Here is a 25,715-nt window from a genome sequence, read left to right as displayed (position 1 = left end):
TTCTGAGAACAGAGAGATGGGTGATGGGTGATTGGTTCTGATTCACTCATCACTTTTCAAGCGTAAACATAATGTGTTATTATTATAAAAGGGATAGTTTTTCCAAAAATGAAAATTCTGAAAATTTGGAACAACTTGAGGGTTGTTGACAGAATTTTCATTTTTGTGTAAACTCCCTTTAAAGGTCCCAAAAATTAAGATTGTGTGATTTTAATTTATTATTTATTCTGTGGAACACAAGTAGAATTTGTGAAGAATTATTCTGGTGACTCCTTATAATGCCTTTACACTGAATGGGAACTGATGCTTTGAAACTTCAAAAATGACACAATAGTTTCAAATAATTTGTCAATATCACTTGTAATCTTGACATCCCCCCCTTGCACTATTTGACATATTCATTAGTTTGTGAGAAGTCCACTTTGTGAAAAAAAACATTATTTTCAAATGAATTGATTTGAGTTCACAAAATCGGTCTGAATGATTCGTTTTTGAATTAATCAGATCTGAGAGGCTGCTCACTGCAGATCCATGGGTGGAGCGTGAAGTTCAGCTCCCCCTATCTGGATTTAATTTGGGTGTAATGGGTGGAGCTAGAAGGTCTAACCACACCCTAACCCTTCCCATAACTCTATACCTCCACCCATTAGAGGTGGAGCTGGACTAGGTCAAGCTCAATTCCTGACGTCCAGAGAGGTGGAGCTGGACTATGTCAAGCTCAATACCTGACGTCCAGAGAGGTGGAGCTTCAGTTGGCTCTGCAATGAGCACCACTTGTCTCGAGTTGACTCCGTAATCACAGAGGCTAAAGGGATAGTTCACCCAAAAGTGAAGTTTATGTCATTGTATGACGCTCTTTCTTTCTTTGGAGCACAAAGATTTTTTTGTTTATATAAAGACAGTCAATGAAGTCCAGTGTTTTGGACCCCAATATTTTTCAAAATATCATCTTTTGTGTTTACCGCAGAAGAAAGAAACTCATATAGGTTTGGATTGGAATGACATAAGGGTAAGTAAATGATGACAGAATTTTCATTTTTGACTGAACTTGTGAACTATCCCTTTAACAGACCGCTTGAGGTTAAGATCGTCATTGAGCAACAACTACTACTATTCCTTTAATAGACCATAAGGCGACTTTCCTTATTTGCTATGTTGAACATTTGAGGTCTGGGTTAATTCCTAGATGCATAAACCACAATTTAGTACTTTGTTTTTTCGTTTTATCTTACAAAATCAGTTAAAGTCAGCCCACGTTCTGTGGTGTGATTGATACAGTGTCTTTCCTCAAAGCTTGCTGTAGTTTTGCGCTTAAATTAGGCCCATAATGAGAGCTTGGTTTGGCCTAAGGAGTCTGCATGCTTTTCCCACAGACTGAAACCATGGGAGTCCAGAACGGCCCTTCACGAGACAGTGGGTACCCGAAAACACGGGGCCCCTCCCTGTCCACAGCAACAGTAGCAATATTCAACAACCGTGGGTTTAAAAGGTTAAAAGTGCTGCACGACTACTTTTCCATTTATTGGTTTTGTGGTGGCAGCTGTATTTTAAGACGTATCTGCTCAAACCACTAACCCGTCGGCCTTTCATAGCCTTGCCAAAGTAATTTGAGGTTGTTTTTTTTCTCCCTCTGTCGGAGTAGAAAAGATTAAACTGTTTTTGTCTCCTTCTTTCTTCCTTGACCACTGTCTGCCTCACTCTGATGCGCTTGAAAAAATGTTTATTGTTTGTTTTCTTAAGGCACAAATAGTTTAGGCAGAAATAAATAGAAAATTCAAACCGTCGGCTCTATTTTACCCGGCGCAGAATTAATCCTATTCTTGCTTCTTGCAAAGGCTCGAGTGATCGCTCCGCTCTCTCTCCTTGAAACCCCTATTGATTTGCCCATCAAAGCTCATTTACAAGGACTGGATGTTCACTTGAGAGGCAAGTGCGGTCCTGATGGTGACTGACAACACAGATTGATTAGCTTATCACAGCTAATCATTCCAGTTGCTATGGTTACACCTCAAGAATCTCAGTTCCGACAGTTGAAATGTGTGGCTTATGTGTAAGACACATGCCTTTGGTGTGAGAGACCCGGGTTCGAATCCACTGTGAGACACCAATGTGTCCCTGAGCAAGACACTTAACCCCTAGTTGCTCCAGAGGCGTGCGACCTCTGACATATATAGCAATTGTAAGTCGCTTTGGATAAAAGCGTCAGCTAAATGAATAAATGTAAATGTAAATATGATCAGTAAGTTATGACAACATATGTTTTTACATTGCTTTAACTTAACTTGCCATTTTCAACTTTTTAAAAATAATTTATACAAGATTCAACTCATTTATGTCAGTTTAATGTGATTTAAGTTGAAATGACTTGAATATCTAAGTTGATTGCACTTAAAAATTTAAGTCAGCAATTTTTGAGATGGAGGCGCCAGAACTGTAAGTGATAGAATGCACTGAAGCACGATACTACGTTACTTCTTCAAAAGCAGATCTGGGAGACATTTTAACCATTCATGATCAAAAATCGTGTTATCGCACACCCCTACTCTGAATCCAATAAATGCGCTATAATTTTGATATTGACTGACACAATCGTAAGGCTAATGTGCTTATATTCACTTCATTTGGTCTCTACTTCTGCAAAAGCAGCAGAGGGTTATGAAATGACAATGCTCTTGGGGCACACAGGGGCTCAGGCATGCTTTGTTGTTGTTCAGGAATGTGCTGACGAACGGCTGAAGTCCAAAACGCAGACCCATTGTTTCCTTCAAGCTCTGGTTTTCAGTCTTTCCCTCTTTCAGTGTCTGACTGTCTCCCTGTCTGTCGTGTCCTCGTACTTATCGCTGTCTGTCACGCCATTAGACACTCTGTCATGCCCTGACTCTCTATGGTACTCGCCTTCTATTATTCCTTTGTCTTTCTCTCTGTTTTTGCCCTTCTGCTTAACCAGTTAGCATAGACTTGAAGGTTTTCCTCAGCACTTGTTCATATGTTTCCTTTTCCTCTTCGCTCTCCAGGGACTCTTTCACATCATGGAGACGAGGGGTCTCAGAAAAGGGTTCGAGTTATTGTCAAGTCTTAGACTTCAAGTCTCGAATCATGTCCAAGTTGTAATGAAAGACAGTTGATGGTCAGATTTGATTTGAGACTTCAATAATCCACAATATGACTCAAAGCATGCAACTGGATTATAATAATTTCCATCATAACCTAGACTTGACTGAAATCTTGAAATCTTGAATGAAAACTTGAATCAAGTCTAGGTCATGATGGAAAACAGTTGACATGTTGACATGGAAAACATGTTAAGTTTTAACATGATCGATTTACCAGCTATTGTTTTGTTCTTGGACAGTTGCTAGACACATTAAGATGGTTAAAATGTTCAGAAAATTGAATGACAGAATAATGGATAAATGTACATTAGACTGCACAAGATGTGAATTATTGTTGATTTTGTAGAATAATTGTATGATGGTCGTCTTTTCTGATTGTATTTAAGCAAATTAACAATATATATATATATATATATATATATATATATATATATATATATATATATATATATATATATATATATATATTTTTTTTTTTCATTCATTTTTACATGACAGTAGCTGAGTAGGTATATGAATTTTTTTTTTTTTTTTTTTAATTGATAAATGCTGTTGCTAGATGTTGTTAATTTCTAGATCTACATGTAAGAAGCTGTTAAAATAGCCCATAATGTACATTACCACTTTTTTGGGGGAAATAAATATATACTTTTATTCTGTGAGGATGCATTAAATTGATCAAAAATTACAGTAAAGACATTTACAATGATACAAAAGATAATTAAACAAATGTTGTTCTTTTGAACTTTCTATTCATCAACTTTCCATTCACTTTTGTCCACTTTGGTTGCTTTAAAGTGCTTTGTAAATAAAGTTTGATTTGATGGATTGATTGATTGATTGAAAGAATCCTAAAAATGATTTCTAAAGGTGACACTGAAGAATAAAGGCTGCTGAAAATTCAGCTCAGATTCAAAATATATTAAAATAGAAACGTTCATTTAAGTTTTAAAAATATTTCACAACATTTAATGTTTTTACTGTATTTTTGATGGTAGCCTAGCTTACCATAAGATACCTCTTTAAATTCTTGTTACCGACCCCCAAACGTTCAAACTTTATTGTACAATATGATACCTTAATTATTTTTTTCAAATTTTGGGGTCAGTTGACAGACTGCTTTTGAGCAATAACAGAAATGTCATGAGCTTCATGCACCAACAGGATATAACAGAATGTATGTCGGTTTGCCTTAAGGTTTTGTCTTTTATTGGTTTACAGCACATTTTGAAATGTTGTCATCCTAATTGTGTTGCTAATTGTTTTTTGATAGTCCTCACCGGGTAGGTTCTGGTTGAAGAAGACTATTCTTATGTTGTGTTATCAGCCAAAAAACTGCAGCAAAATCCAAGCTTCGCACTAGTATTGTAATATTTACCAAGTCATGAAATCCTCGAGTCTTAAGACCACATCTCTACTTATCATTTATGCTACTTTCTTCTTTTGTTCTAGAACACTGGGTTCAAAGTATACAGCAGTGCACACCAGCAGAGAATTACATACGCTGGAAGATTTACGCAAAAATATCAAAATAAACACTTACTCGTTTCCACCATTTGCAATAAGGTTTTTTTTTATGTTAACATAAAATAGCAATGAACGATACTTTACAGCATTTATTATTATTATATTAAATATACTGTATATACAAACAGTACTCATATATATGAATATATATATATATATATATATAATTTTATTTATTTATTTTTCATTGTCATTTCATATTAGCTATTGCATTAGATATTGGCATTATATCACACTTATTTCTTGGTTGTGTACAAAGTTCGCTGCATTTGTATGTTGTGAACTTGCTGTAAGGCGTCTAAAGGAAAACCCAGCTGATTTGGGGAAGTACAGATAAGTTCTGCTCTGAATTACATGTTGTAACTCAGTTGGCTTATGAAGGCACTTATTTGTGTCTTTGTTAAATTAAGAAAGTCCTCTCTCCCTGATGGATCATCATTTTTCGCTTGTTCCTTTGTTCACTCCACATGGCTTCTGTATAATTGCTCCCCTGTTGTTTCCCATGGTCACCAGGTGTTCATTTTGTCATAGACGAATGGATGCACACGTCTCATCCAAGGTGTTGATTCCTTTCGGCTTCTGAAATAGACTACAATGCCTGACAACTGTCTCCTGGCTCCCTTTTAATGAGATACTCGCGGTCCCTTCAGTATAGCGGCTTCCAGCTTTGAAAGATTAGGTTGTCTGGTCCAAGCGGCAGAGTTGTCTTTTTGGTTAATGTTTTCAACTGTACTGTATAACAGAGGTAGATTTATCTAAACTTGACTACTATATATATATATATTTTTTTTTTGTAGTCAAGTTTAGATAAATCTACCTCTGTTATACAGTACAGGCCAGTTGAAATTTTTTTTATTATAGTTTCTTATTATTTATATTTATATTTATATATATATATATACACACATTATATATATATATATATATATATATATATATATATATATATATATATATATAAAAATTATTTTATATATATGTTCAGTTTCTTTGTTTATTTTTTAATTCTTGAAAATATTTGTACTTTTCATTTTAAATATATTATATACATATTATACATTTATATGATTGTGTAATTAATTTATTTAATTATTTAATTATAATAATATTGAAATACCTTATTGTATTAATAACAACTAGGAACTGACGCAAAAAAAAAAAAATACTATGTATCCATACATATTAAAATAGACAGTCTCTAGCTTTTAAAGTTGTACTTTTATGTTGGTAATCTCAGGAAAAAAAACAAAAAAAACATTTTGGTTGTTCTTCCCCCTGGCAGTTCCATGTTGAGTTAAGATGACTTTCAACACCTTGTCTATTTATGTGGTATTTTTCACACAGTTTTCTCTGGATTTACTGCCTGCGCGGAGGCCCTTCCCTCTCCTTTTACCTCTTACACATAACCAGTCAGACCTGAGAGAGAGAGGTGGCTTTGGAATCTGGTTCTGGGTTGAGCACAAATGTGCCGCCTGAGCTGATAGGATCGGCCGGCTGGGAGGCCACTGAGCACGCTCAGATCAAAGGCCCCCGGCGGGCTCTTCAAAGGGCTGGCTGAGCAATGCCTGACTGATAAAGCTGCACCACAAACGGCTGGTGATGTAATCACAGGCCTGCAGCGAAATCCACCCCTGCACAAATAAAAGGTGGAGGTGTTCGTTGGACAAGTTGGGTAAAGAACAAATGCTTGATGTTTAATTTTGGGACTTTTGGGGTTCTCATTTTATGATTTAAACACACAATGTATGATTTTAAGTCCTGTTTCTCTCCCTATGTTTTATTTTTGTCATTGCTGTCTCTCTTTTTATCTTCTGCACACACACACACACGCACGCATCACATTGCATAGTGGAATTGATTAAAGTTTTAAACCGACTGAAGACACTTGAGTGTGGGGTTTTTAATCAGATTCGGTTAATCCATGGGCGTTCCTAAAGTACACAACAGGTGGAACAGAGTTGACTCTGTGCTTTGTAAAGTTTATACAGTAACAGCATTGTGTGTGTGTGCGTTCATCTACGTGCATGCATGCTCTTTGAAGTATGCGCAAGGAAAACGCTGGTGCTCTAACAGACGGCCTTATAATTTATTGACAGCTCCTGTGACTAAACACACACTATCACAAGAATGGGTTTTCTGTGTAGTAGTAGTAGTAGTAGTAGTAGTAGAAGTGTGTTTTTAGACTTTACTAAGAAAACATATTGACTGTTGGGTTGTGTTTGAAGTCTTAAGTGCAATCACTAACTTGTGCGTGTGTAAAAATAGGGATGCCCAATATATTTATATTGTTCATATATTTGGGGTCGGTAAGAATTACATACTTTTGTGCTATTATGCTCACCAATTTATTTGAACAGAAATACAGTGAAACTGTAATATTTAAATTTTTTATTACAATTAAATACTTTTTTTTCTTTTTTAATATATCTTAGTTTTATTTATTCCTGTGATGCAAAGCTGAATTTTCAGCATCATTACGCCGGTCTTCAGAGTCACATGATCCTTCAGATATCATTCTAATATGCTGATTTGGTGCACAAGAAATATCTCTTCTTATAATTATAAACAATGTTGAAAACTGTTTGCTTCAGATTGTTGTGGAGTCCTTAATTTATATTTTTTCATGATTCTTTGATTAAATGGAAATTTTAAAAAAACAGCATTTATAAAAAAAAGTAAATCTTATTGATCCAAACTTTTATATGGTAGTTAATTTTCAGGTACTATGTAACTAGTATCTCAGCGGTAATAAAAAAAAAAACTAAAAAACATCTAAATTCACTTGTTTTCATTTACATTTTTAATTTTTTTTTTAGATAAAGTAGGTTTATAATATCTCGAGTTAACAATAAATGTATTGGTTACTGGCCATATCATGAAAATAATTATCGGTCAGAATGTCAATATTGGTGCAGTCCTAAAAATGTATTTTAGTTTTTGTGAACACGCAAATGTGCACTTTTGTGTTCTGATTCCTGGACTTTTAGCTGATTTAAAGGTGTCTTGAAACTGCTAGTAATAGTTCAGATGACTTGATGTCACTGTAGAGCTTGAGCATCTCTTTTTAATAGAGGTTGATTTCATGAACATGGATTACGGTGGAATTAGGATAGCCACATGTGTGTGGGTCAAACCTCAAACAGGTTTATTCAGAAACCTTCAAACACAATCGCTCAGTGTGTAGCTGGTATGAATGGAGCTAGCGTTTCAACCCAAAGGGGCTTACAGGACTCTGAATGCTTTAGAGATCTGCTGTTTGTTGATACAACAGTTTCTAAAGGTTATAAAAATCCCTCTCTCACTGTTTCCTTTGGTGCCTGTGACAGAGTGTATGTATTTAACACTCTTTACAGCTTATTTTGGCAGGATCTGATCCCCTATATGTTATTTATTTATTGTTCTGTGCTCCATATGGGAGGTGGGATTTCGGGAGAATCTAAGGTACACGTTTATTCTCTTGATAGACCTCAAGATCCCGATGGTCCAGACCACACATGAGGCATCAGCATTCAGTGGAATAATACAAAATGAAGACTCCAGTCAGGATAGGAACATGACATTGACCTTGAGAGGGTTTACACTTGGTAGGGTGGAATTAGATTTTGTATAAAGGTGATTTGGTTTAATTTGGTCAATTTCATGCCCCTTTTCTGCAGAATTGTAGGATATGATTGCATGTATTTTGGTCTTGCGATTTACTAATCTGTGTAGGTTGTGACTTGTCAGTGTGATTTTTAACATGGAATTGTATGTTTTTGTGCTAATATGTCTGAGATATGTAGCCTAAATTAAGTATAGTAGGAGTTTCTGGAGATGACAATCCTTATTTTTTTATGAAATATTGCAGTGTTAATAACAAATAATTAACTTCCCCTCCCCCACAATGACCGCTCTTCTCTAATGATGTGCAATTAGCAAACAAATCAAGTTCCACTCTTCATTTTTCTTGTTTGAGATGCAGTTTTACTTGTGTATATATGTCATAATAGAGAAAATACCATCACAAGTTCTTGTTGCTCCATAAGGGTGCTCCGATCAGAATTTTTGGGGCTGATCACCGGAAGCAGAATTGGGCGATATCAATCACTGATACCAATAATAGCTTAGAGTTGAACAAATATAGCATTCCAGTGAAATAAATAAGTAATCAAGTGCAATCCTACTAAATAGCAGTGAGTGTATTTCTTTTCTTTGTCTTTTGTTGTTTGATTAACATTAATGACACAGACAGCAGGAATATTAGGCTCCAGTCACTTCAAGACTGAATGCGTGGATCCAATAAACAGTTACACATGCTATACTCATTTCCCAACTGTGTATGTTCACTTAAGACATAAGCGACGGTGTTTAAGCAAATATTCTCCAAGCTGGGCATTTTGTCACATTTCTGTGTGTATTTAATACACCGCCGTTACGCTTACCGGAAGCTCAAAGTTTACTTTGCTTGTCTTTGAGCGTGTGCAAAGAAAGCCACTTGAGGAACAGTATCACTTTCGCGGCTTAATACAGTTTTAATAACTTTTTATTATCGAGCAATGTAAATTGAATGTCCTTTTCAGACACCTGGTAGAACTGCCAGACCGGTGAATGTAGTGGAGCAATTTTAGCTGCGCATAGAAATATTGTCTCGCGAGTTTTGCGTCATTTGATCGGCTCTTCTGATCGGCTTTATAGAGACCGCCGATCAAACTGTATAAAGCTATTATCGCCCTATAACGATCCGCGCCTTATCAGTCGAAACACCCTTATTGCTCCAGATGTTTGCTCTATATGTTTGGAAACATAATTTTTTTTAATATATATTTTTTTTAATGTGTCATAGTTTTTCCATTGTATCATTATCCATATACTTGTCTATGCATCTGTCTCCACTTGCTTGATTTGACATGTTATACTGTAGATATTTAAATGGTTGTTTTAGTTAAATATTTGCACATTATTCTCCAGAGTACTTTTATGTATCTGTGCCGCTTCTCTTGCCAGCTGTGTAACATAATATTATTCTTTAAATGCCTAACTCATTCAGAATGAACACTGAAACATTGTTTTATTTACATATTTATTGCATTTCTTATAGCTAATATTATGTTGCTTTGAGGTTGGCCTTGGGATATTTAACATTGGTATCCTGTACTATCTCTAGCTCTTCTAACTGAATGTTGAATGTGACTTCTAAGGGACAAGTCTTTGCTTGAGTAAATTGGATTATTAGAGGGTAGAAGGTTGTAGTGACCCAGTTTCACCACCAAAGTGAATTTTCCTACTTAATTTATGACTTTATTGCAGATTCAGGTTACCTCGATGTCCTTTTTAGAGTTAACTTAGGGAGAAAATCTCTGGAGCTACGTTACAGCTGGCCTTTCTTTTTACCTCATGTTAGCTTGTTAGTCTTAATGCTTGTTGAATGTTGAGCCTATTTGGGTTGTTTGAGGTTGTAGCTAAAGCTCCAATTTGGTTCCTGGATGGTTGTTGGTTCAAGTATACTGAAAATATAAAAATAAAATGCTAATTCAATGTATTAATAAAACCTATAACAGTACATAAATAATACTAGAATAAGTGTATGGGTGTTGTGATGTATGGGTGTAATAGATTGTAATGTAAAAAAGAGTGTTGTGTGTGACTTGCATCGGTTGTTGATTAGATTTTTAGATTTGTGGCATTGATAGACAATATAAAAAATGACCCACCGCAGAATCAACACAGGTTTTCATGTCAGATAAACATTTTCATGTGTCTTTATTTCTTTGTTTGCATTGCTTTGTCTGTCACCCCTGCATAGTCTTCTATCTCTTGTGTTTTTCTCTGCATCTTTTGCTGTCCCTCTGATTTGTCAGCTTGGCATCCAACTCAATGTGTTCTTCATGACAGCTTGTATTTCCTCTTATCAACCCTCCTGTTATCATAGCGTGGCACACAGGCCCAAGAGAGGCCTGCTCTGATGCTATCACCAGCTGCAGAGCGAGCCACCGAACCATCAGCACATCAAAGCGGCTGAGAGGGCCACTCTTGCCAACGAGAGAGCTCACAGGATGGGCCAGAGCGAATGGTATGTGCCCCTCTTGGCATGCCGGAGATGAGCCTCTGATAATCTGAATTGCGAGAGAGGGGGAAGAGGTTGAATTTGTATGCTTTAGATCATAGACATGGCATAGCGGTTTTGCTTTTGGAATTCTAGTACTTTAACATCCACTCATACATTCTTTTATATGGAAGCCTTTTTTCCACCACAGAATAATGCCACATTTTTTATCTCTCAATTCTGATTTGTTTTTTTCTCGCAGTTCTAAGATTATATCTCACAATTCTGACTTTTCCTGCAAATCAGAATTATAATTTCTATTCTGAATTTTTAGAAAGAAACTCTTCACAGTTACCTTTTTTTTACTTTATTACGTAGTGGAAACAAAATAAAAACAGAATTGCAAGATGTAAACTGAGAATTCTGAGGAAAAAGTCAGAATTGCGAGATGTAAACTCAGAATTCTGAGGAAAAAGTCAGAATTGCGAGATGTAAACTCAGAAATCTGAGGAAAAAGGTCAGAATTGCAAGATGTAAACCCAGAATTCTGAGGGAAAAAAACTCAGAATTGCGAGATGTAAACCCAGAATTTCGAGAGGAAAAAAAGTCAAAATGGCAAGTTGAAAAAAGAATTCTGAGGAAAAAAGTCAGAATTGCAAGATGTAAACCCAGAATTCTGAGGGAAAAAAACTCAGAATTGCGAGATGTAAACTCAGAATTATGAGGAAAAAAAGTCAAAATGGCAAGTTGTAAACAGAATTCTGAGGAAAAAAGTCAGTATCGCAAGATATAAACTCAGAATTCTGTGGGGAAAAAATCAATTGAGAGATGTAAACCCAGAATTATGAGGGGAAAAAAGTCGAGATGTAAACTTGTAATTCCGAGTTTATATACAAACTTGCGAGGAAAAAAACCCCCAACCCTTTTTATTTTGTTGGAAATAAGCTTCCATACATTTCATCCACTAGAATCAGTCACATATCCCAAATAAAACTTAGCAAGGACCTGGTGGAGTACCACCTATCCCAGGGGAAATGTGCGGAGAGTAGGTAAGAGAGAAGACGAAAAGCGCATAAGCCACTAAGCCGATATCGGTAGAGAATATCAGGATGCCTGAGATGCCGAGGATGGTTGCCTCTCACTTCTTTCTTTGTGTGAGCATGAACAGAGTCTTCTGTACAGACGCTGATAGAGACGTGAGGCCGGGGAGGAAAATGAGCTCACTGGGTATATGTAAGGGATCAGGGACGATGGTAGTGACTACAATAGGTAGTCTGTTCTTTGTGTAGCTGTCTGCGTTATTATTTTCACACTTCAAGTATGGCTGTGTGAAGCATCAGGTAAACTGCACTAATAACAAACACAGTAGGTCATGTGATTACAGGTAATGAATATCTTTGTATTTTTATGGGCATCTTCAAAAGGTCAAAGGTGTAAAGAGTATTGTAAGTTACCATTTACTGGTTTCCATCCACCTTTTTATGGACTGTTTTGAGATATTGCATAAAGTATGCAATATCTTGCTTGTGATTGCACAGTTTTGACGCACAGAAATTGCAATAGTCACACCAGTTTGGATGTGAAACTAGGGATTTGAGTCATGTGACTGAGAAATTTGCTCACATGATTTCCTGCTAACTCACACAATTTGACAGTCTGACGCTTGAAACACACTAGCAAACATGGATTCTGAGTGTTTTGTCTGCATTATTTATTTATTTATTTATTTTTGCCGTTCCCGCAGGATATTTTGCATTTGTGCACAACACTTTTTTTTTTTTTGCATTTGCTCGCAAAAGTTTTGTGATTGAAATAATATGGGAGGAATTTTTTTTTTTCAATTTAAATAACATTTTTATATATTCAGGGGAACACGATACTTTTGCGAGAGAGCGCTAAAGTTTTGTGAGCAAATGTAAAGTTTCTCAAAGGAACACAATAATTTTGCAAGAGAACGTAAAGAATTAAATTTTTTTTTTTTTTTATCCTCCCATCTCATATTTCCAATCACCTGGGGCCTCATGTACAAAGACTTGCGTTGAATTCATACTAAAACATTGCGTACGGACAAAGCTGTAAATGTGCGTAGGCTACGCACAAAAAAACCCAGATGTATGAATCTCTGCGTACGAAGGATCCCACGCATATTCTCTTTGTACATCCCAGTTAACGTAAAATTGAGCGCACATGCACGAGCACAACGCCCCACCCAGTCTCCTCCCTTAATTAAATTAATTTAAATATGGTAATGAGTCCACTTTGGCAAAAGAAAGCAGTAAGAAAATGTCGGCAAGAAACGAAACTTTACAGAAAGTGAATTGGAGGTGCTACTATCGGAGGTAGAAACGAAAAAAAAAATTTATTTGGAACTTTGTCCTCCGGAATTAATAACAAAAGGAAAAAATATGAATGGGAGAGTTTGGCTGATGCCGTCAATGCGGTGGGATCTGAAAGTCGCACTGTAGAGTAGACTGAGTACAGTTGAGATTAGATTTTTCACACAAAAATAGACATTGAAGAGAAGTGAATTTCCACATGACACGCCACATGACATTTCATTAGCTTGTAGACTAAGATATTATCAATCAATAATACCCACAAGTAGTTTATATTTTCCACAATTAGCTCATAAAAATAAGGTGCTTTTTTCTCAACTTTGTCTCAACTGTACCAATATGTGGTACAGTTGAGACACCCATTTCTAATGATGTGAAGGTAACTAACCATTCATTGTAAATATAAAAAATAAAGACAAATAAAGAAAATAACAATTGGGCAACATTTTTGTTTATTCATCCATTTATATTCATTAATTTTATTTAAATTAGCACTGGTTAAAATGTATAAAGCAGGAACAAGATATGTAACAATATTTATTAATAATACACAGTTTAAATATCACAAATATCAAATTTTATTTTCATTTGCGTCCTATGCTGGCTTATTATAACATTTAACCTGTTATCATAACGCTGAACAACTAAACAGTGTGTTTCCTAATAGAGCTCTATCGGGGGTACAGTAGATATGTGTCTCAACTATCCCCCGCTGGCCACCTCGCACATTTCGCTAGATTTTGCAATTACCTTGCATGACACAAACCATGAAATATGCCAGTTTTTAGGGAACAGAATAACGTTTGTGGTGATACGTTTAACAGTCACATAAGGATAATAAGCTATTCATTGTGGAGAGTGCATGGTGAAGTGAACGTCATAGCTTAGAAAAAAAAAAAAACCTTTTCCCGATTTCTTCGGATCGGAGATGCGTCCGTTTTTCAAATTTCCCACGATCAAAGAGGACACTATACGCACGCACAGCAAAAATCACAACTTGTGCTTGCTGCGACCGCAAGTTATTTAAGGTGTCTCAACTGTGCACAGTCTACCCTAAATGACCTTAAAAAGAAATGGTCTGATATAAAGGTGGACATTAAACCAAAGCTGTCATTGCCATAGACCAAGGGTTGTATCATGCTTTTATATGTTCTTACTTAATTGCATAATTGATAGAATATTTCCACAAGGCTCGTGAGACAATATATGTCATTTATTTTATAAGCTGCAAATGAATAGCAATGCTTCCCACAGGTGGTGGTGCGATAGACTTGTAGAACAATTCGTTGTGTAATGTTTGCAACTTCACTTCATTGCCTGTAAGAGTCGCCAACGGACAAAAACAATGAGAAATGTACGTACGCCAGACATGAAATTGGCGTGGAGGAACGCACATTCTCGCGTTCATTTCACTGTTAGTACATCCGACCGTGAGCGTGAAAGCTGGCGTACGCAAAGTTTTTGGGCGTACGCAAGATTGATACATGAGGCCCCAGGTCCATGCTTTTGCGATGTTTGATTTTTTTTTTTTCACATACATTCTCAGTTTGGATGGAAACATTGTTTTTGTTGAGATGGAGCTGATATCAGAACTTGTCACATTATATTTTAGATACCTAGTTTGGTAGGCTATAATGTATTTGGTGTGCTTGCATCTAGCTTATCAACCAAGACTACCTTGTCAACCAGCTTCATTAGTTAGTTAGTCTTACTAGTGAGCTGCATTATTTCTTGCTTGTGCAAAATCTCGCCAGCTTGGAATTTCATTGAAATGAAGTAAGTACAGCTAACTGTTCTCACTGCATTTTGTTAAACCACATCATTGTTAAATTATGAGGTATGTTGGTAGAACATCACTGACACTAACAAGAAAACTGTTCTGTCTTCCTTTGAGCTCCCATGCTGCATTGCTCACCTAGGCAAGTGCTGGGGGTTAAACACAAACATCTGTCAGATATGATTATCATCAAGGCTTGGGGTGGGGTTGATGGTGAGATGTCAAAAGGTATATGCGAAAGCGACAGACGGATGGACGATTTCAGCTTGTGTTGTCCCTCAGGGTTTATAATTGGCTACACATGCTTTCATGAATAAAATATGGACGAAACATTGGCCAATGTGAACATTTAGGCCTTGTGGTTCATGATTTCTTCTGAATGACTTTGTAAGATGTTGTATGTGGTTAAGCTATAGATCAAGTCTGTTAGCATAACAGATTTTTTTTTTTTTTAACACTGTTTAGAGAAAAACATTTGTAATTGCTGTATGTTTTTCCATCAGGTATTAGGCTATTTTGAGGAGACGTTAGTAATTTTCTTGAGTGAATTTCCTGCATGCAACAATGAACAATGAACAAGTGATTTCCGAATTATGAACACCTGACTCTTATGAACCGGTTGTTTTAAAGAGTCAGTCAGAAAGATGCATGCAAGTGTTCTCTTGAATCTTTGATTGACTTGTTTGAATCATACTCACTCCCCCGTTGAATCGTACTGAATAATTTTTTGTTGGTCTGATTAAAAAAGGAACCGTTGCTTGTTTTAAACCTACGAACTTACTGCAGAATTTTGATTTAATAAGTGTATATTTTTTAAATATGTTTTTTCCCCAAAAAATATTATTGGTCATTGTTCAACATAGTGAGGTCTGATTATAATGTGGAATCATTTGTAAGGGTAATGTTGTTTGAGGGGAATACTGTAAGGTTGGTGACATAATGAAGTTCTCCCATACCTTCTTGCTCTACAAGCAAATCATTATCAAGAACCAGATCAAAAGAACGATTTGTCCACAAATGGGACATAATTGCTTTCAACCTGCAAGTCCAGAGAATGAGTTGCTCATTACAATGAGTAAATTGGCTTTAAAGTTGAAAAACCCATTTTCCGGCCATATCACCTTCAGAGGTAGTTGACCATTAGCCCACCTTTAGAAAACGGCCCCCTCTGATCCTTCCTGCGTTTAGTGTGTGTATGTATGCGAACATTGTTGAGAAGATTGATGTTTAACTCTTGAGCATTTGAAGCGCTTCTCTTCCCCAGACCTCTCGGTGCTCTCTGTGTTTGCCAAGCAGACATACTTGGCTTACCTTTGGCAGAGGGTTCTGTAGCATTCTGGATCCGAACAAAGCACTGTTTGTGTAGCCTGCTCTTTTTGCTGCTATTCAAATGTTTGGTGGAATTCAGTGGACCGACCGTGTCCAGCCCACTGCTAACCCCAGAAGAACTTCTACAGTCCTTGAGAATAATAGGCCTGTTTCGTGAAGGAACTGTGGTGGTTCAGAATTGTGAATTGTATCTGGTTTGGGTTTATGTTGACCTTTCTTGTTTGTGGTCCATTTGTAGACTTCTTGGTGTCTTTTCATCTTTTCAGTATGTCCACAAACTCTGGAATTTAAGCCCCCCTTTTCTTATAGGCAGTGCATTTACATGCACTTTAAAGGTTCAATTTCAGTTAGACTAAAGCAATAATTTTTTTTTTAAATGGCATTTAAACACTTTAGCCCATTGGTGTCCAGGGTGTTTAGCTCCAACCCCAGTTAAACGCACCTGAACCAGCTAATGAAGGTCTTACTAGACATAGTACTAGAATCTTCCAGGTAGATGTGTTAAGGCAAGTCGGAGCCGAACTCTGCAGGACAGTGGCCCTCCAGGACTGAGTTTGGACACCCCTGCTTTAGTCTGACTAAAATCATACAAGTCTGTTTTTGTGAAGTCAATGAATAAATAGTAGTGACCTGTTAACTTTCTTTGGAGGGAACAGCTTGACACAAGTAAAAATTATCATTGATTTGTTTAATTTTATCCCAAAAATAGTTCAAATATATAATAAAAATACTTTATTCATAACCGTTTATTCCACAGAGCTGTACGTGTTCTGGATACTAGATTACGTCACAACCAGCCGTATAGTCATATACTGCGCAGTTGCACAAATTGAAATATTTGAATGCATGATCTGAAGCTCCACTTAGAATTTGGTCCACAAGTTCTCCTAAGCAGTGAAAAAAAATCTGCTTTACATCTGTATGATTTTGTGTGTGTATGTTTGTAGTGTTTGTAACCAAGCTGTGCTCATTGCTTGAAGTATGTTTGCAGTGTGTTCAAGTGTAAGTGTATTTGTTATTGTGGTGTGCGCTTCCCGTAAGCTTTGTTTACTCACCTCACCCATGTGAGTGGATGCACATGTGGTAAAGCTCCAGATGAACACAGTCTGGATCAAACTGCTGACATCTTGTTTTAAGTGCTGCCTTTATTGTAGTAGTAGTAGTAGTAGTAGTAGTACTGCCTTTATTGTAGTAGTAGTAGTAGTAGTAGTAGTAGTAGTAGTACTGCCTTTATTGTAGTAGTAGTAGTAGTAGTAGTAGTAGTAGTAGTAGTAGTAGTAGTAGTAGTAGTACTGCCTTTATTGTAGTAGTAGTAGTAGTAGTAGTAGTAGTAGTAGTAGTAGTAGTAGTAGTAGTAGCAGTAGTAGCAGTAGTTGTACTAGTACTGCCTTTATTGTAGTAGTAGTAGTAGTAGTAGAGTGGTATGTTTTTTTTTTTTTTTTTTTTACATTTTATTTTGTATTTATTTAATGATAATAATAATTTTATGGTGCTTGTTTGTAGAGTTTTTGGCCAGATTGTGCAACCCTACAAACAAGCACTATATAAATAAAAAACATTTTTTATCAGATAAAATGCTATTTGATTTTTTTTTTTCTCTCCCAAATAGTCTTTTGTATGCTGCGGTGATACAGTGCTAGTTTTCAGAGCTTGTCCTTAATTTACTGGTTTAAAAGCTGCACTTAACATTACCTAGTGTTTTTTACCTTTCAGAGCTCATACATTATCTTGTATCCATCTTCTTTTTTTTTTTTTTGGAGTTGATGCTTATTTTGCACAATATTTACTCATAATTCACCAAAAAATATTTGATAACTTTTTGGCATGCTAGCTGAAGCTAAAGCCAAAAATCTCAAAATTGCCAATAATCTTAGTGATCAGCTGATGTTAGGAGAAAAATAAGTGAGAAAAGTGGTTTCAATTTCATCTTTTTTTTTTTTTACCATTTCTTTACCATGTGCTTCTCTGTCCGTTCTTTCCTCTCCCTCTCGCTCCTTCCGTCCCTCACCCTTTTTTGATCTTTCTTTTCATGCCTTCCTCCTTATTCATTTGTGATCTGCTCTGGCCAGCTGTTTTTCCAGTCCTCTGCTCTTTTGTTCTCTGTGACCTCCGGGGGCTCAGTAAGGGCTCACCTCACTCGGTCCTGCCCAGCGGCGAGTGTCTTGATCTGGACATAGTTTCTGCTGCGAGCCCCTCTCTCCCAGGCAACCGCTGTCTTTGTGTTCTACCCCTCGCTGTTTGCCTTGGGTCGGTTTCTCGTCCCTGGGCCTCATTTGTTTTCTCTGTCCCGCTCTCCCTCACTGCTGGTCTCTCTATCAGTTTGTGTCTTTCTTTGACTCGTCATTGGTCTCACACCCCCCTCCTTTCTCTGTGGGGATGGTCCCTGTTTGATCACTGTAGGGGGTGACTCAGGGCCCCGGGGGCTTTTGATATGGTCACTTTTGGCACTGGCCACTCCATCCGGCGTCCACTGAAATGAGTGGCCTTGGGTGTTGTAGAGTCCTTTGATTTTTTTTTTTTTTTTTTTTTTTTTTTTTTGCAGTACTTCTGGACTGGTTGGAAAGGATGGGATCCTCTGTTGTTGCCCCCCCTCCAGTCCTTTGATGGATGCTGGCCCTGTGAATAGAGGCTTGTGTTGGAACAGATTTAGCTTGTTGCTGCAAATAGCTGCCGCTGCAGCTTTGTTCAAAGGGTGGAAGGCGACTCTAAAAGAGATACAAAAGATCAGTATTAGTTCAAGAAGCAACCAAAAACTTCCAAAACTTTAGAATCTGTGTAGTTCTGTCCTTAGGGCTGCATGATTTGGATAAAAAAGATCTAATAGCTATTTTTCAGATAAAAATGACATTTTGGAATGTTTTTCCCCCTTTTTTTGTTTGTTTGTAGGATTTATGGATATGAGGATATGTGATTTATGTATCAGTATGACTAGTATATTAGTTTAATTATTATTATTATTATTATTATTATTATTGGTAGCTATTATAGTCATGTAGATATACTTGATATTTATCATAGTTGATAAATAATATTTTTCTTAAATAAAACTATTTTTATAGTGAAATATTACAATATTATTTAACATTTTATTTTATATTTTTATTTAGTAGTAGTAGTAATAGTTAAAAAAAATTGTATTACAGAAAAATTATTATTACAGTACAAATGTTAAATTGCAATACAAATATTTATAGGAATATAAATATTAATGTCTTTATTTCTTCATTTTCAATTGGTAAACCATTGAGTTTTAAATCACAGGGAGCCCTTAAAATGTCTCTTTTGTTGACAGCAGCCGATTTATAAGAGCTTCTCATTAAAAATTTGGGAAGATGTTTGGCACATGTTGCGTTCCCGAATGCACAACATAAGTGACCGAAACTGAGAGCAGATTTAACTATGGAGTTTATGTGGAGCAGCATTTACTGCGAAACAAGCCACTCTGAGACACTTAAAAACATTGGATCATGAGCTGCTCGCATGTAAGATGCGAAAGAGAAGTCAATTCGGACCTTGTGCGCTGTTTTCTGTTCACACACATGGAGCACGTGAACACTGAATTCTGTTCTGTTCCGCGTCTATTTGTGCTTGAATGGACATACATGCAAAATTTTGTGAAAATGCCCATAGGCCTGTCACGATAACAAATTTTGCTGGACGATAAATTGTCCAAGAAATTATTGCGAATGCGATAAACGATAATATTGTCGTTCGAGACCATTTTCATCTAATATAATGATAATGGCATAATAATGCAGGTACACCTTTTCAAAGATCTATAAACTTTTATTTCTTAAGAATATTAAACATTGAAAACGGAAAACATTTTAAATATCCACAAAAAAATTAACAAAACAACCAAAAACAATAAAAGCAATGGACTCTCAGTGTCTGTTAACAACAAAATTCACTTGAATAAATACCAAAAACAATAAATAAAATGGATGTAAACAAAATTGCACTTCAAAAAATATTAAACATTAGGCTCAGACATAAATAGTGATACATTCCATAACAGGCAAAACTGCCGGTTAGGACCTTTGTAAACAAATAAAAAAAAGCCTCAACAGGCCATATCACACCATTTTGCACTGTCCTCCTGTTACTTTGTCGACTAAACAAACGCCCGAGTGATTGTGTAACTTACTGTCGGGAAGACGGAGACGCACTTTATTGCGTGTAAATGCCACGCACTGAAAATACTTGGTTAGGATTAGGGGTGAGGAGCACGCCATAAAGTGCGTATCATATGCACGCAAAAACTATTTTTGGCGTATAAATGGCACGAGAAATAACATTCGTGGTATAGATACGCATTTTCATGAGATCGGGCTCGCTGTCGCGTTTGGCTTTGAAACCAATTCCATCTTTTTCTTTTTTTCCCCTCCAACTCACAACTAGCGTCTTCTCTCTCTCCCGGCAGTCGCCGCAAACAGTCCTGCCGGCGCTTTCCCATACAAAGACCATGTGACTGACAAGCGCCGCGGCGCCGCCTCCCCACACAAAGAAAATTATCGAGCTCATTTTTTTTATCGTGCGATTAATTGATTTATTGACTATCGCGACAGGCCTAAATGCCCATCTTAGTGAGTATCCTCATAAACACAGTCTCTTATGGCTTACGCGAACGTAAACAAATGAGAATTAAAATGGATGCGTATCATTATATTGGATCCGTGCTTTCGGTCTTAAAGTGACAGCAGCCTAATATTCCTGCTGCTGCCTGTCATTAGTCTTAATTAAAAAACAAAATACAAAGAGAAAATCACTTTTGTAGCTTTAACAAAGATTAAGTATATTTAATTTATACAGTATACAGTTATTTTACATTTGATTATTGAATATCTGTAACCTACTCTTAGACTTACCTGAAAAACATTTCATTTGTATCTTTGTTCTATTGTATTTCTTAATCAAGATTTGGTGAGAATGTAGACTGGAATGGCGACTTGGACTTTGCCTAACCTATTCTATGGCGGAAGGGAGTTGCAGTCTATTAAAAAGTGAGTCAAAGAAAAAATCTCTCTATTCACCCTAAGGTGAAATCTTATATTTGACATAAGCTCACAGGGACTTAGAGGTCCGCACAGTGCGAGTACTCCGGCTGGGTGTGATTCCGAAGCAATGACTCTTTCCTAATTAAAAAGCGTAATGTGAGTCGTTGAGATGGCTGATTAAATTCGTGCAGGGATTAGGTCTGGCTGTGCAGCTGATCTCCCCGAGCGAAGGGTTTTGATGTGGGCCGCCGCATACGTGGAGGAGGGACCAGGGCCTGCCAGGTCAACGGCCAGAGATCAAAGCCATACCATTCATCCCATTCCTCAACAATGTTTCCATAATGCTGCCTAAGAGAGAGCGGGGGTCTGACTGCCTGGGCAGCTGTAGCACATAATGGAGGGATCGGGATTCGTTGGCACTCAGTGGAAAAGATGTTTTGATGTTTGTTTGTTTGTTTGTTTGAATGGTTCTGATTCATGTCTCGTTTGCCCGGTATTTGATATGGGTTTTATTTGACTTAAGAGGTCCCGTCTTGAGCAGGCCTTTTGCAGACTTTTTCCACATTTTCTGCTGTGATTTTTGGGGAAGGTATTTGGAATTTGGATTGGACTTAAACATGTAACGTGTGTTTAACAGAGCTGTCTATTTTAACTGTTTCTCTTATCATAGCAGGCTGATATTAACTAAGGATGTGCTTAGATTGGCCGGTATTAGATATACATTACCAATCAAAATTTGTTTGTTTTTGTTTGTTTTTTTGTACAAAATACAAAAGTGACAGTGGTATTTATAATTTTGCAAAAGATTTCTGTTTTAAAAAAATGCTGTACTTTCAAACTTTCCATTCATCAAAGAATCATGAAATAAGTCACAGTTTCCACAGGTCTTTTAACAAGCACAAATGTTTTCAATATTTATAATGGTAAGAAATGTTTCTTGAGCAGCACATCAGCATTTTAGAATGATTTCTGAAGGATCATGTGACACTGATGATGACTGGAGTAATGATGCTGAAAATTCAGCTTTGACATCACAGTAATAAATTACATTTTAAAATATATTACAATAGAAAATAGTTTATTTAAATTGTAATAATATTTCAGTTTTTTTCTGTATTTTTTTATCATATAAATGCAGCCTCTTTATAATAATAAATAACTTGCTAAAGTTAAAAATCTTACATACCCCAACATTTTTGACAGTTTTGTATTGGCAATATTGGATATTGACATCATCTGGCACCCACTTGTCAATCTTTAAAATACTAATAATTTGCTAGTCTTCAGCAAATCTCATAATGAATATTCGTTTTAACACTGTAAAAATTACCTTTAACATTTAAAAACAATTGATTTCATTTTTTTTTTAAATTTTTTTTTTTAACTTATTTAGATTTTATCAGTCTGCATTCATGTTTGTCTTTGGCAACATTATATGTTGTTCTTTTGTGAATTAACAACAAATTTTTTTTTTTAATATTTTTATATGCTTGTGGCTTAATTTCAAGTTGTGCAATTTTGCATTGACCAAGGAGAGAACCTTTTATTTATTTATTTATTTGGCAAAAATGTTAAACCACCAGCAACCAAATGAATGTCAATTTAGGTCATTTTCTGGTTTCACAAAAGCACAGGCCTCTAAATCCGTGAGGCAGAAAAAACAACAACTGATGTAATGGGTTTAAAAAACTCTCCAAGGGGAGTCAAACCTCCTCACCACCCCCAACACTTCTCCCTTAACCACACTAGATCCCTCCATCAGCAACATCCAAATATGGATGTGTTGAATATTTCATTGGTGGTTCTTCTCCTTTGCCATCTCGGATCGGATGCTAATGCCACTCTGAGAGAGAGAGAGAGAGAGAGAGAGAGAGAGAGAGGAAGAGAGAGAGCGCCCATAAGATAGCTGGTGAAGTGGAAACATTTGGGGGGAGTGAAGTTTCTGATTCAGTGGTTTGGTGGTGTTTGGTATGGGGGAGGGAAGACGAGTGAAAAAGATGTGGGGAGGAGAATGAAGAGAAATCCCAGCCTTGGCACTCGCACATGGTTCTCACTCCTTTTTTGTTCTCCCAGCAGTGCAGGTTTCTTTTGTAGTGAACGCAACGCCTCCAGATTCCTTATAGTCAAGTATCAAAGACATGCATGGGTAGGATGGGTGTGAGCAAACCAGTGAACTCAACACAGACTGTTGAGTTCAGCCCCACTGAGTCGGAGTTAATCTCTTAGATGTTTTTTTTTCCTCCACAAATCTCTCTTCTCATGGAGAAATATTGGTGTAACTGTATTAGCATGCATAGAGAGACTTGTCCAACCTGATCTCTATATACTCCCTTACATGAGTAATTGAATAGATTGAGGGCATTTTAGACTTCCTCCCAGTGGGCAAGCTCTGTGGAATATCATTTATTTGCCTTTAACCTGTATTGATGAACTGTATTGAAAATGACTGTATTGAAATGACTGTATTGATGAACAAATGATGCAGTGATTAATCAAATCTGCATTTTTTTCCCCTCCTGTAGAATGAGAGCATATCTCTTTCTTAGCCGCTTTGTTCCTTTCCACCCATGGCATTGATACAACAATTCTTGTTTTGATGTGCTTCCAAATAGCTTCCGGTTCTGCTGTGTATGGCATCCAAAATTTTCCCTTAAGGAATATACCAGAGGCCTTGGCTGTTCCTAAATTCTACCTGCCTTTCCATGTCCTGCTCTCATAACGCCAGGAAATGGCTTGGCCTTTTTTCTTTTTAACACTTGTTTCCTCTGGAATATCATCAAGCCATGCTCCCTTCAAGTTTTCAGGAAAGGAGCTACATGCAGGGAGAGGAAGAGGGAAAAATTCTACAGAACTAACAGGGCTTCTTCAGTCAAAGACAGCTAAAACTCAAAAGTAGGGATGCACAGATATTACACTTCTAGACAATACTGCTAAGCCAAGTAATTGTTTTCATGTACTGTATAGCCGATATTCAAATTTCATACAATTTTAACAATAAAACGCTACAAACTAAAACCGATTCAACTCTGTTAATGCAATAACATTAAATAACAATAATACAATTTGTTCATTTAGGTAAATGTTAATTTATAAATATTCAAATACATTCTTAATGTAAATGTGACAGGAGAAATTGGCGTACGATGAAATATCCAATAGTGACCATGTGTCACTGAAGACTGTTGACAATTCAGTTAATTTTTTTTCTATCACAGGAATATATTACATTTTAAAATATATTAAAATAAAAAGTTATTAAGTATTATACGTAGTACAAGCGTATGGAGCATGGCAGAAAAACTTTACTTCAGTAAACTAAAAAGTTTACTGACTGGCATTTGTTGTGTTGCATATTTGTTGGTCCAGTGTAGACAGCATGACTGATTGCAATGGGATCTATTTGCTTTTGTCGCATCGTGTCGCGCTGCTCGTGTCTGGTGTCAATGTGCGAGAAGTCACTGGTATCGGTAGTCAGTGCTCTGGAGTCTTATGGAAATTCAAGAAACTGTAAAACAGACTGAAGTCTGCATGTCATGCCTCATTAACTGATTATTGCCTTATGTCCTCGCATACTTTAAATGCAAACATAATGAAATTGGGCGTGACCTTCAATTTAATCCACATGTGGCCTTGAATCTCTCCATCCAGCCATCTCTTCAGTCCAGTCCCACGTGTATAATCAGACCATAGGCTTTGACCTGGAAATGAAGTGTTTTCTTCTATAAGGCAACCTCCTTAAGAAAACAAATCTAAGGCAACAGAAACCTGATCTAACCTATAGTGGCATAGTGAAGGGGGGGATGAGTTGGCAAGAACAACAGTCTGTGGAGGTGCAGAATACACATTCTGGTTGTACAGTGTGCAATTTTCCATAGCCGCACATTCTTGAGTCCTATCATTCAACCAGCATTTATCTCTGTAACTTGAGAGCAAGTCCAGAGGCTAGAGTAAGCTTTGAAGGATCTTCCAGTGATTGGATGAGGCAGTCTCCACCCCCTTTTCAGTGACTGGCCCATGTTGGGGTTGTTCTTTTGATTGACAGGTGGTGTTGACACAGGGGTTGCATGTTGCGATTCTCTGGTTGACGGTGGGCTGAATTACCTCAGCCAGTTGCATTGCAGCTGAGCCAAATGTTATGTGTGTGTAGAGGGGTGGAGGGTGATGCTTGCGGTCGAGTTATGTATGTGTGAGCTTGTCAGGGAATGGGTGGATATTTTGACTGGTTTGTCTCTTGGGAACCATGTTTTTGCTTTCTTTGAAAACAGGTCGCGCAAGAGCTCATCTGTTTTCCAGTGAATTTGCATCGGTGCTGTCATAATTGCGTAGGGAATGTAATGCACTGCCATCTACTTATAAATTTGTTCATTGTTTAAAGGGGTAGCTCACTAAAAAAGGAAAACTGTCATCATTTACATGTCGTTTCAAACCTGTATGTGGAACACAAAAGACTATATTATGAAAAGCCAACTAGCTCTGAGGTGAATAACAACATACAGCAAAAAATATTAGAAAATCGGACAAAAAGACACTGTGTACTCACTCAACTGCTTTAGTGAGGGAAGGAATGCAGCATTGCGAACAAAAACGATAAAATATAAAACTAGTAATTTAAAT

General features: G+C 36.8%; 1 protein-coding gene and 1 long non-coding RNA gene across 3 annotated transcripts in view; both read left to right on the top strand.

The window, feature by feature from the left end:
* The window catches only part of znrf3 (zinc and ring finger 3), a 74,402-nt gene that overhangs the window by 4,880 nt on the left and 43,807 nt on the right, over positions 1 to 25,715 (top strand). The window contains exons 1-2 of one of the 2 annotated variants that reach the window (XM_082170233.1): positions 19,249 to 19,718; positions 20,673 to 21,107. The exons of the other annotated variant lie outside the window; for it this stretch is intronic. The gene's annotated coding sequence lies outside the window, so the exon portion shown is untranslated. Of the gene's footprint in view, positions 1 to 19,248; positions 19,719 to 20,672; positions 21,108 to 25,715 lie in introns of those variants that run through there. 2 annotated transcript variants of the gene reach the window in all.
* On the top strand, positions 7,415 to 11,467 carry LOC309499251. The gene is made up of 2 exons (XR_014206172.1): positions 7,415 to 11,268; positions 11,397 to 11,467. It is a non-coding gene; the product is annotated as an uncharacterized lncRNA (long non-coding RNA).

This window comes from Leuciscus leuciscus (genome assembly GCF_965113295.1).
Source record: "Leuciscus leuciscus genome assembly, chromosome: 5".
Lineage (NCBI taxonomy): Eukaryota > Metazoa > Chordata > Actinopteri > Cypriniformes > Leuciscidae > Leuciscus > Leuciscus leuciscus.
The sequence above is the reverse complement of the archived record's forward strand: the minus strand, read 5'-3'. Positions and strand labels throughout refer to the sequence as shown.